This window comes from Podarcis bocagei, assembly GCF_964188305.1.
Source record: "Podarcis bocagei genome assembly, chromosome: 11".
In the NCBI taxonomy this organism is placed as follows: domain Eukaryota; kingdom Metazoa; phylum Chordata; class Lepidosauria; order Squamata; family Lacertidae; genus Podarcis; species Podarcis bocagei.
Window position 1 is genome coordinate 13,860,817 of NC_138136.1, and position 12,856 is coordinate 13,873,672.

Sequence of the window (12,856 nt, forward strand, 5' to 3'; positions counted from 1 at the left end):
GGTCGGTGGTTTGAATCCCCATGACGGGGTGAGCTCCCATTGTTTGGTCCCAGCTCCTGCCCACCTAGCAGTTCAAAAGCACGTCAAAGTGCAAGTAGATAAATAGGTACCACTCCGGCAGGAAGGTAAATGGCGTTTCCGTGCACTGCTCTGGTTCGCCCGAAGCGGCTTAGTCATGCTGGCCACATGAGCTGGAAGCTGTCTGTGGACAAACGCTGGCTCCCTCGGCCTATAGAGCGAGATGAGCACGGAACCCCAGAGTCGTCCGCGACTGGACCTAACTTTCAGGGGTACCTTTACCTTTATGTAACAACAACAACAACAACTTTATTATTTATACGCCTCTAGTAATAGGTTACGTTCTACAACTAAAATGCCACTTTATAAACAACAAAACATTAAACATTAAAAAAAACTTCCCTATACAGGGCTGTCTTCTTCTCCTTGTCTCCGGGGTCGCATACACTCCAACATTTCTCCAATGATAATAGGGATTTCCTAAGGAAAGGCAAGACATTCCAGGATCAAATCGGAAACTGGGACACCTTCGCCAAATCAGGGACATCCCTGGAAATTAGGGACACTTGGAGAGTCTGCCATTACTATGCTTGCCTACCAACATTCTTAACCCCCCCAAAAAACAACAACCAGGAACACCATTTAGATTAAGGTTCTGAATGGAGCAGGGAAGCTCTTTCCACACACTTTAATATGTTCAGGTATGTATCTTTTCAGCCACCGGAAGATATTCCTGCAGGCACTTGGTTCACCAAATTCCACCCACAGAGAACTGAGCTGCTGGCTGCTGCTCTGTTTGATACGCAAGTAAAACTTGGTCAGATGCACACTCCCTTAAAGAAGCTGAACCATAAGCAAGTACCTGCTTGCCATTCATGATGTCACAAACAATGAAGCATCTGGCGCAGGCCCAGGAATCCTCAGGCAGATTTCAAGGCCCTGGAGCGGCAGTAAAGAGACAATAAAGAAACATTGGTACACTAGTGCCAGAGATAGTTGTTGTCCATGTTTCAGGACCACGGACCTCTTTGAGCTGTCCCTTTGCATCAGCACCAGGACCCTTCAGACAGGAGATCCTATCTGCTAGTGCTTCAACACAGAGAGTGGCTCAGAAGATCAGGCTGCCGATTTGCTTGCATATTAGCAATTTCCTCGCTCGGAAGGCTAGCTTAGGTAGCCTTATCACTCTGCACCTTGTTGGGGGGATTTTATATAAAAATAAGAACCGGGCTATGGAGATGCGGGAAATTAATTCATCACAGAGTCCAGTTTTATTTCCCATCATGTATGCTGACAGCAGATGCTTTGTGGAATAATTTCCTTGTAATGCCCTGCCATCCATCCCATTAGCCCATATACATAATTCATACACATTAGCCTAACCTCACTCGGTTTAATTTATTCTGGCTCTTTTTCAGTCTGGGGTAAAATCTTCCATGACGATAGGAGCTTTCTCCCATAGGTGTATCCTCAGTTTAAGCTGCTGCTAAGCTAGGTAAGGGAGGGGGCCACCTCAGTGGAAATGGAGAAAACCGGAGAGAGAGAAAAACGAGATGCTGGTGAGGTTAAGATTTCCCAGATCTTTGAATGCAAAGAAAATCATTCCTCCCATGTTCTTTTCACTGGGCATTTTCTAAGATTTAGCAAGGCGCACAATAAAGCAATGGCAATATATGAAGAGCCCAAAGGTAACAAGTCTCACAATTTTCTGCACAAAACTGCGTGTGCTTTTCACATCCTTTATAAAACCAGAGATTAAAAAGAGGGGGTGGGCCTCCTAATTGAGGGTGGGGGAGGGAAATTTGATTCGGTTTTGCATGTAAAGGCAAATCTGTTTAATTTGCAGCCCCTGAAATCATCCGTTGTGAACTGAAACAAAGGGGCCCTCTGAAACTTAAAAGGTAAAGGTACCCCTCACCGTTAAGTCCAGTCGCGAACGATTCTGAGGTTGTGCGCTCATCTCGCTCTATAGGCCGAGGGAGCCGATGTTTGTCCGCAGACAGCTTCTGGGTCATGTGGCCAGCATGACTAAGCCACTTCTGGCAAACCAGAGCAGCACACGGAAACGCTGTTTATGTTCCTGCCGGAGCGGTACCTATTTATCTACTTGCACTTTGACGTGGTTTCGAACTGCTAGGTGGGCAGGAGCAGGGACCGAGCAACAGGAGCTCACCCCATCGCGGGGATTTGAACTGCTTACCTTCCAATTGACAAGCCCTAGGCTTAGTGGTTTAGACCACAACGCCATCTGCGTCCCTTCCTCTGAAACTTACTCTTCTCCAAATTTGGCAATGGAGTTTTTAATGGAAAAATGTACACAACAATGCATGTATTGGGGCACATGTGCATAAATGCTCATGTTAGTGAAAACAAAACAGAAAAATGCATTATACTAGGGGGAATCGCTTGCAGAAATATGTACATTAGGCAAAATTGCATACCAAAATGATGGCATTTGGAGAAAAATGCACTTAAATGCTGTTGAATCTCCAGGAGGCCTTTTTTTTTTTTAAGTGCAAACTGATGAAGAAATGTGAAGAATTTAATACTGGAAAAAGTGAGAAACTGTGAGAAACTGAAACAGACAGATTCACCTATCCCTAGTCCTAAGCTCACCTTCTTTGGGGAGAAAAGCATGGCCAACTCACATTTTTGAGCACAATACAGTGGTGCCTCGCAAGACGAAATTAATCCGTTCCGCGAGTCTCTTCGTCTTGCGGTTTTTTCGTCTTGCGAAGCACGGCTATTAGAGGCTTAGCGGCTTAGCGGCTATTAACGGCTTAGCGGCTTTAAGAAAAAGGAAACAAACTCGCAAGAACTCGCAAGATGTTTCGTCTTGCGAAGCAAGCCCATAGGGAAATTCGTCTTGCGGAATGACTCAAAAAACGGAAAACTCTTTCGTCTTGTGCATTTTTCGTCTTGCGAGGCATTCGTCTTGCGAGGTACCACTGTAGCGTATCCTGTCACACTTTCCCCCAACACAGTTGATATTTCATTCCATTTCTGGACAAAGAAGTAGAAGCACTCTCCCTCTGCTGTAGTCCTTTGGGTGAGAAAGGGGGATGGTGTAGGGGGAAGACAGCTTCCTATATTCTTGTACTGTAATAAATGGTAGAGAACTAGAGAAAAAGAGAGGTATATCATATCTACCTATATGGGAAAGTGTAATCCATGCTTCAGAGGCTGGCACTAGTTCCTAGACCATGGGTAGGCAAACTAAGGCCCGGGGGCCAGATCCCGCCCAATCACCTTCTAAATCCGGCCTGCGAACGGTCCGGGAATCAGCGTGTTTTTACATGAGTAGAATGTGTCCTTTTATTTAAAATGCACCTCTGGGTTATTTGTGGGGCCTGCCTGGTGTTTTTACATGAGTAGAATATGTCCTTTTATTTAAAATGCACCTCTGGGTTATTTGTGGGGCCTGCCTGGTGTTTTTACATGAATAGAATGTGTCCTTTTATTTAAAATGCATCTGGGTTATTTGTGGTGCATAGGAATTCGTTCACCCCCCCCCAATATATATATATATAGTCCGCCCCCCCACAAGGTCTGAGGGACAGTGAACCGGCCCCTGCTAAAAAAGTTTGCTGACCCCTGTTCTAGACAAAGTTTGTGCCTAAAACTTAAGATGTCAAGTGATCTTTCAATGTCATTATGATTAGGAATTTTTGTGATGTTGAGTTCCACCCTAAGTATTTATTTGCTGCTGCAGCAAGCCATAGAATAAAAATCCAGCACCTGAAACAAGTCTACATCATTTCAGGCAAAGACTTTACATTAAAATTATTGGAGATAGCTGTATTTACAGCTCCCTCCTTAACTATGGACCCTAAAATATATCTGAGCCTTGCCAACCTAAATTTGGAAGCCTCAACACTTGTGGCTATAACATTCATCTGCAGCCCAAAAGTGCAGGAACATTTTCTCACTGCATATGTTAAGTTTGCATTGCCTTAATTGCATTCCATTCTGCCTTTTGAATTCTCAGAAATTAATTTCTAGCTGTTCTTGCCACTTTTGCCCTTTCAATAGATTTTTCACATCTCCAGCACTTTTGATATGCATACTTAAGGCCAAGCTGTAATTGTGGAACTGCAATTAATGTGCATTTTTTTGTTATGTAAATGGCAGGTGCCCCAGCCAGAGCACCATGGGGGGGGGGGAGAGAGGGGGAAGGAATGTTTAACTCTTTCATTTCCTGGGAGTGTGTGTGTGTGTGTGTGTGTGTGTGTGCTCTTTCCCTTCCCTACTCTTTCCTGTGACTTTAAATCATCTCCCAGTAAGGTAAAGGTAAAGGGACCCCTGACCATTAGGTCTAGTCGTGGCGTAGTCATGCTGGCCACATGACCCGGAAGCTTTCTGCGGACAAACGCCGGCTCCCTCGGCCAATAAAGCAAGATGAGTGCCACAACCCCAGAGTCGGTCACAACTGGACCTAATGGTCAGGGGCCCTTTTACCTTTACCTCATAAAAAGTACAGGATTTCAGCAGGAAGTTACTGCTCTGTAAAGGGCTTTTTAGAGTTAGCTTTTGCAAACTTGAAAATCCAGGCTTTTCATTCTTTAAACATGAGAGGAGAAAACTGCAATCTGATGTCCAATTTAAGTAACGCTTTGTGTTGCTGGTGATTCCTGTGTCTTCTACCAAAGGGAGTAATTTGTTTTACAGCGGCTACTTCTCAATAAGTTGTACTGACATTTCAGTAAATAAGCCAGTGTCCTTGGTACATAACACAACTGAACAAAATAAATGTAAATCCTGCTCTGCCTCTGGAAGATTATGCTTTTGTTTGGCTCCAGAGGCTACCACATATACTGGATCTTATTTATCTTGAGCAAAACAATCTCCCGGTTTGTCCAGCCACTGGACATGCCTCCCAAATGTTTTCAGTGTGAAATGTGGATATTTCCCTCACTTCATCGGGATCCAATTTCCTTCTGGACTGCTGCCTGGAATATCAAGGCCCATTTTTTTTTTCATTGATGATTTCTGAATCCCTGAACTACTTTCAAATGTAGCTTTTACCTTGTAAGGCAAACTTACACTGCAAACCTAAAAGGGCTTCTTTCACCTTCCTCAGGACAATGTGACCATCACAGTTTGTGGTGTGTGGCTGTCTCTCTAGGGATTTCCACAATTGCCAGAGTTCTACGGGGGAAGTCATGGCATAGCAGTTAAATTGGTAGAAAAGTGAGGTAAATGTGTCCAAAAACCAATCTATATATGTAGCATCCCAGACACCATTTTGCTGCCTTTTGATTGGATACTTGCTCCCCTGCGAGCAGTCATTGCCTCTCCTGGAACACACCACAAAATAGGGTGGTCCAAATATTGTTTTTGTCTCCATCTGCCCTGATGATAGTTGCTTATTTGCTTGCTGCAGCCTCCATTGGAATTCCATTTGACTATCCATGTAAGCGAGGAGCAACTTACCTGCCTCTGTCTAGATATCTCTAGTTATTTCTCATTTGGATTACTGCAATGCACTCTGTGTGGGGCTACCTTTGAAGGTGACCCGGAAACTACAACTAATCCAGAATGCGGCAGCTAGACTGGTGACTGGAAGCAGCCGCCGAGACCACATAACACCAGTCTTGAAAGACCTACACTGGCTCCTAGTACGTTTCTGAGCACAATTCAAAGTGTTGGTGCTGACCTTTAAAGCCCTAAACGGCCTCGGTCCAGTATACCTGAAGGAGCGTCTCCACCCCCATCGTTCTACCCAGACACTGAGGTCCAGCCCCGAGGGCCTTCTGGCGGTTCCCTCACTGCGAGAAGCCAAGTTACAGGGAACCAGGCAGAGGGCCTTCTCGGTAGTGGCACCTGCCCTGTGGAACGCCCTCCCACCAGATGTCAAAGAGAAAAATAACTACCAGACATCTGAAGGCAGCCCTGTTTAGGGAAGCTTTTAATGTTTAACAGACCACTGTATTTTAATACTTTGTTGGAAGCCACCCAGAGTGGCTGGGGAAACCCAGCCAGATGGGCGGGGTATAAATAAATTATTTTTATTATTTTTATTATTTTTATTATTATTTATTATTTTTATTATTATTATTATTATTATTATTATTATTATTATTATTATTATTATTATTATTATTATTATTATTATATCTAGATGTTGCTGCTCTCCAGGTTCCATTAGCTCCAGCCAACATAGTCAATGGTCAGACATGGTGAGAGCTGCAGTCCAGCAATTTCTGGTAGATGACTGGTTATCCACCCCAAAGGATGCTGTCCTGTTTGCAAGTGGGAAACTTAGAAAATGTTCCATATAAGGTCAGTTAGAAGCTGTAGCTAATTGTATCTTTATGCAGTTCTGATTTCTCCTGCTACTTTAACTTGATTTTGTTTTCCTTACTAAAAAACATGAGTTAGAAACCTGGAGTTGAGCAATGAACTTTGCTGATAACGGTCTTGCTCACACAGGCAAGCAAAAGAGTCTTCAGCCCCCTCAATATTTGTTTGAAGGGGACCTAGCCCCCTCAATTTTGAGGGGACCCATTATGTACAATGCATGTTGCCTGTCACAGCTTCAGCACCCGTCTCTGCCGGGGCGCTTGGCCTCCTCCAGAGGATATGACGTCGCACATTCATTGCACGTGTGATGTCACACAGATGTGATGCACACCGGACCCCCTCAACCTTGGGTGCAACCTGGCACCTCTGTGCTCACACATCCTTGTACCTGAAGTTGCCCGTTTATTTAAAAGGACGTTGGAAGGCCTGTCTCTCCTCAAGAATGTCACTGATCTAGATCCCACGTGTACAGATCTGGAAAAACTAAAAATGTAGTGGCAACTGCTGTTTATTAAAGAGAGAAACGCCTCTCAGCCTGTTCTTCCCTGAAAGAAAGGTGTTGCGTGACGAGGTCCCCAAGCCACCCCTTAAATAAATCACAATTCACACAGATTTTTTGTTTAAGGTTTTTGGCATAATTTTGGCCACAACTTTATTTAAATACATAAATGTGAGTGGTTGCTTAGGCATTGGTTATGACTATCTGTCCCCCCACCTGGGGACAGAACTGACTTCCGGAATCCAACGAAAGCCAGTAAGGGAAAACAATATTGGGGAGAAATGGAGCTGAGCCACAGGCCCTCACCTCTCCCCGCATGCTCCCAGGGGCTTGCACGGCCCTAGCCCCTTGCCAGGATACGGACAAAAGTATGGCAAACCCCTGGATTCCTTTAATGGAATTCCCTTGCAGCAGCAGCACTGGAGGGGCAGGCACAGCCAACCCTTACCCCTTCACCAACCAAATTTTAACCAATGCCTAACCGCAACCTTACAAGTTGCGACGATTTGCTACACAGTAGGCAAAAACCAAATGGCACCAGCCAATCAGCCAAATGGACAAAATTCCTACCAGGCCCCTGCCCCAAAAGCAGATGACCCCATGACAGGCATAGCAATGTCAAACGCAACAGCCCTAAATTAGGGAGGGTGGGCGGGCTATCCGATACATGCAGCAAAAGAGACTGAAAAAAGCTGCGTGCCAAGAATATATAACCTTCGGGCCAACCCTCTAAATGGTAACATCAAAATCCCCCCAACAACCCAAATTGGCCCAATCACAGTCATGGCCATCCAAATGGTCCCGCCCAGTAACCAAGAGGGGGTGTCCTGTTAGACCCCACCGCAACATGTGCTCTCCATGAAGGAGAACACGCTTTTCAGACTACCTCCACACTGATCAACAAAAGAGGTTTAAAGACTCTCTCAAGGTAAATCTTTAAAAATGTAGTATAAACACTGACAACAGGGAAGCACTGGCCTGCAAGCACTCCAATTGGAGAACAGCCTTGACCAAAGGTGCAATGGATTTCAAAGAGGCTGGAACTCAGGACTAAAGGGAGAAACATGCAAAGAGGAAAGCATGCTTGGCAAACCCTCACCGTGATCAACTCCCACCCGGAAACCTATGTCCCCACTTTGGAAGGATGTGTGGATCCAGAATTGGCCTCCACAGTCGCTTACAGACTCAGTGTTAAAACCGTGTTCATGGAAGACAATCTTACTTGGCTAACGTGATCACCAAAGAAGAAGCAAACTGATCAAGTTAGAGCCCTATCTGCACACGTACCCTTCACTGGATTGGGAAGAGCATTCATAAAAGTACATGACGACTCTGATTTCTTAGCACTGGACAATTGGATTTAACACAAAGGGTTCCACACAGAGTTCCAAGAAATGGAACAAGAAGCAAATATTCAGCACTGCAGAGGTAATTTGCCCTGACAGATTTGAAAGCACTGATTACATGTTTTCAGCATGTGGGTTGGGGCTGCCTCTGAAAATCAAGCAGGAACTTCTTGGGGAAATGGCGCTGCGATCCAGCAGTAACCGGTGATTGCAAGCGCCTTCTATGGCTAGGCACAAATTCCACCTTTAATGTGTGTTAGAAGCAGTTTGCTATGGGTTGCAGGGAACTGTGACTCCATGAGGGGTAAACTATGGTGAGGGAAAGAACGTGCTTTGAATGTGTTTTAAAGATGTAGCGTGTACACAGCCAGAGATGTCAACACAATCAATGTGCACATTTTTTTGTTCTGTAAATGGCAGCCACAGAGACACCTAAGCAGCATCAGGACCATGGGAGATGATCTTCTCTTCCAGCAGCTGACCCAAACTGCTACTTCGCTTCAGGCAACACGTCCATTGGCAGCACTGATGAAGACTCTCCTTGTAATGTGTACAATTTTTTTATTGGAACCCTGGCAGGGAGAGAAAGAGTTAAGCTTGCACTTCCCACCCTCATTATTCCAGTGGAATTCGGTCTTCTTATTTACTCAACAAAAATGTGCATATTAATGGCATTCATGCAATTAACTGTCATATCTACTTTGACCCTCAGGTTAGCTTTTGATTGCTGAATATACCAGTTCCAGTGACTGACTGGCCCTCCTCTTTGAAATTATCTGTTGGCTCTTATTGTTTATTTATTGATTTCATTATTGATATTTGAAATGCTTTACTCTGGGCAATACTTCATTGAAAAGTTGGATTTATTTCTAAAGATTAAAGAAGTACGAGTGCTCGGCTGAACCAGGTAATTACAAATTCTGGCACCATCGCTTAACCTCCATGACATTTGTAAACCAAGCAAAAGTAGAAGCAGAACATGGCAGTTCTCCCAAGATTTCTGCAGAGCTGAATATCACCCTGAAGAAGAATGAGCTGCTTTGAGCATTGTTTAAATAAGAAGCAGAGATTATTCAAATGAGGATCCATATATTAACTTCATCAGTATTACATGAACCAAATATTATTTAAAAGTGATTCCAGAATTTGCAAAAGGGGGGATTAGACACAGAGCATTAGTACATGATTTGCGTCTTACATTTTAATGCTAGTTTCACTTCCTTTTTCTTAACCAGATCTTTATGATGAGATGCTCACAATGCCTTCTAGAAATTAAAAACATTGTGAGAAAGGCAGGGAAAATTGAGAACGCATATTTTATTGGATCACCTGGTCTTTCAAACACTTCAAGTATGTCTTTGAACTACCTGATCCTAATAATGCTTAGATTGTCAATTGAGAAAAGGAAAAAAGGGGGAGATTTTAATGTTGTGCTAGCCAAACAATCCTGTGTGTGTGTGTGTGTGTGTGTGTGTGTGTGTGTATGTGTGGCGGGGGAGAGAAATAGGCTGCCAACTTGCCCGTACAATGGCCAACAAATCCTATTCTTACCCATACTAGGACAGGAGAGGGACAACACAATGTTCATTGCAACAACAGTGAGACCCACACTTCAGTGTCTATAGCACCACTGCCACTGCGTCGCCAATCACAGATCATGTTGGTTCTGGAGGAAACCAATGGACTGACGGCAATGAAAACATGCTACCAGGACAGTTGCCTCCCCTATTCTGCATTTGAGGGGCCTGGGTACTGACTGTCTTATCTGTATGCTGCAATTAAAGGTAAAGGTAAAGGGACCCCTGACCATTAGGTCCAGTCGTGATCGACTCTGGGGTTGCGGCGCTCATCTCGCTTTATTGGCCAAGGGAGCCGGCATACAGCTTCCGGGTCATGTGGCCAGCATGACTAAACCGCTTCTGGCAAACCAGAGCAGCGCACGGAAACGCCGTTTACCTTCCCTCTGGAGCGGTACCTATTTATCTACTTGCACTTTGACATGCTTTCGAACTGCAAGGTTGGCAGGAGCAGGGACCGAGCAACAGGAGCTCACCCTGTCGCGGGGATTCATACTGCCGACCTTCTGATCGGCAAGCCCTAGGCTCTGTGGTTTAACGCATAGTGCCACCCGCGTCCCTATGCTGCGATTACAAGACATTTATTTTATTTTATTTTTTAAAAAACCAAAATATTATGCACCTTGGGGTTGTTGCGCAACTGGATCTTCAACCTTAGGGCTATCCTGCACTGTTATGCATATTTTGCTGTCACCCAAGATCCGTTTGTCATGCTGGAAATAGCACTAGGATGCGTTTCAGGGATTATCTCTTCTCAAGCTAGAACAGTTGTTCATTTTTCAGTCGCGTCACTTGAAACAATGGTGTCTTTATACCCTGGCTGAGTCACAGTTTGCCTCTGAGCCCCAGTTGCTGGGATTCACAGGTGGGGCAGAGTGCTATTGTACCTGGCTGTGAGAACAGAATACTGGACTAGAGGGACCCTTGGTGTGATCCAGCAAGAATCTTCTTGTTTTCTTCGCTTTGGGCTCCGTAATTTTATACTTCCTTTCATGTTAGCCTGCAGAACTCCCTTCCAGCATCTATGTATTTATTTAATTTATTAATTGCATTTCCTCTCTCTTATGGCTGTCCGATAACATATGTTCTCTGGGCAGCTCAAAGAGATGAATGCAAAAGCAATTTCCTAGAGCAGCAGTAATAAGCTCATCCAAAATAATAATAATAATATATGATTATTCATATATTATTCATCCCCTTCATGGATCACTGCCTTGCCATGGCGAAGGGGCTTGAATAACTCAGAGAAGCTGTGAACTATGCCGTGCAGGGCACCCAAGATGGACAGGTCATAGAGGAGAGTTTTGACCAAACGTGATCCACCTGGAGGAGGAACCGGCAAGCCACTCCAGTATCCCTGCCAAGAAAACTCCATGGACAAAGACAACAGGCAAGGAGAAGGGGACGACAGAGGACGAGATGGTTGGATGGTGTTCTTGAAGCTACCAGCATGAGTTTGACCAAACTGCGGGAGGCAGTGGAAGGCAAGAGTGCTTGGCGTGCTCTGGTCCATGGGGTCACAAAGAGTCGGACATGACTAAACGACTAAACAACAACAACAACAATGATTAGGTGTTTCTCAGAGATGAGATGAAATGAAATGTGCCTGCAATTCTGCATGAATTCCTGGGCTCCAATTCTTCACATGCTTACCTGGGAGTCAGTTCCATAGAATTCCTTGAGGCTTACCTCTGAGTAGGCTTGTATAGAAATGTGCTGCCCCCACCAGTTTAACAGCATGCAGGATCATGGTTCATATTTTTTGTCTCCATCTGGCTTTTTAAAGACAGTTGTTAGTATGGAGCAGAAAATATGCTGCTGTATCAGTAATACATTTTGACACCCGAGATGCCTGGGTTTTTTGGCCCACCTTGCTTTTGTGATTATAAGTTGTTTTAAACTGTTTTAAACATTGTGTTTAAATGCTGTAACCTGCACTGGGACCTTAGGGTGATGTACGGCCAAGAAATTAAAATAATGCTAATGCTACAGAACATTTAACTAGGCATTCAGAGTACTATAGGAACTTTAATGCATTTTCTTGACAGCTTGCCTGCCAAGTAGAAATTACATTCTCTTTTAATTTGTGAGGGGGTGGGAGCCATCTCCAGGCAATCTTACAACTGTTCCACGTGGGTGAACTGCATTTTCATAGAATGATGGCCACAATGCTAGATTGTACATACAGTTTTCAGAATCAGTGTACAGACAGGCTGAATTCTGGAAAAAAATCTTAAGAGATTAGCCTGCCTTGTGGAGTGTCAAACTAGGACCTCTTTAAATCCCCACGGTTCATCTATGAAGCTAAAATGCCCTAAACAAACAAGTCCTGAGCCCATACATTTTTATTTGGATATTTCCAGATAAATTCTTGATACTTGTCATTACATGTTTACATTTTCTAATAGGCAGCTGTCTGAGAGAGTAGTAGTAGAAACCAAATCCATTCCGTTTGTTTTGCTAAATTGCCAAATTTGCATGATTCAGGAAGGAAAGTTTGACATGCACTTACCTTTTCCTGGGCTCCAATTCACTTCTACCATGATTTCAGACACCTTTGATGTTACATTACAGATGTTCAAGTGCATGGTGTTATACATCTATGGAAGAGTGAAAAGTGAGGTGATGGAAACAGTAGCTTAAGATACCATTACAGAAACATGGGAAGCAGGACTTTAGACTACAGAATGAACCAAAACAGCTTTAGGGTCTGATCATTCTCCTTTTTTGCCATCAACTGCCCCCTCTTACAGGGACACGGGTGGCACTGTGGGTTAAACCACAGAGCCTAGGACTTGACGATCAGAAGGTCGGTGGTTCAAATCCCTGCGACGGGGTAAGCTCCCGTTGCTTGGTCCCTACTCCTGCCAACCTAGCAGTTCGAAAGCACATCAAAGTGCAAGGAGATAAATAGGTATAACTCCGGCGGGAAGGTAAACAGCATTTCCATGCGCTGCTCTGGTTCGCTAGAAGCGGCTTAGTCATGCTGGCCACATGACCTGGAAGCTGTACGCCGGCTCCCTCGGCCAATAAAGCGAGATGAGAGCCGCAACCCCAGAGTAGGTCACAACTGGACCTAATGGTCTTACAAACTTCATGTGGGATTGAATGAA

The 12,856-nt window shown here is 44.4% G+C and overlaps 1 long non-coding RNA gene across 2 annotated transcripts; it reads left to right on the forward strand.

Moving 5' to 3' along the window:
• The first annotated feature begins 971 nt into the window (after positions 1-971).
• On the forward strand, positions 972-12,489 carry LOC308597854. Of its 2 annotated transcripts, none has more exons than XR_014013208.1 (4): positions 972-1,191; positions 1,865-1,919; positions 6,140-6,300; positions 12,318-12,489. It is a non-coding gene; the product is annotated as an uncharacterized lncRNA (long non-coding RNA). The 2 variants fall into 2 exon arrangements; XR_014013209.1 differs by lacking the exon at positions 12,318-12,489 and adding an exon at positions 8,587-9,221.
• The last annotated feature ends 367 nt before the right edge of the window (positions 12,490-12,856 follow it).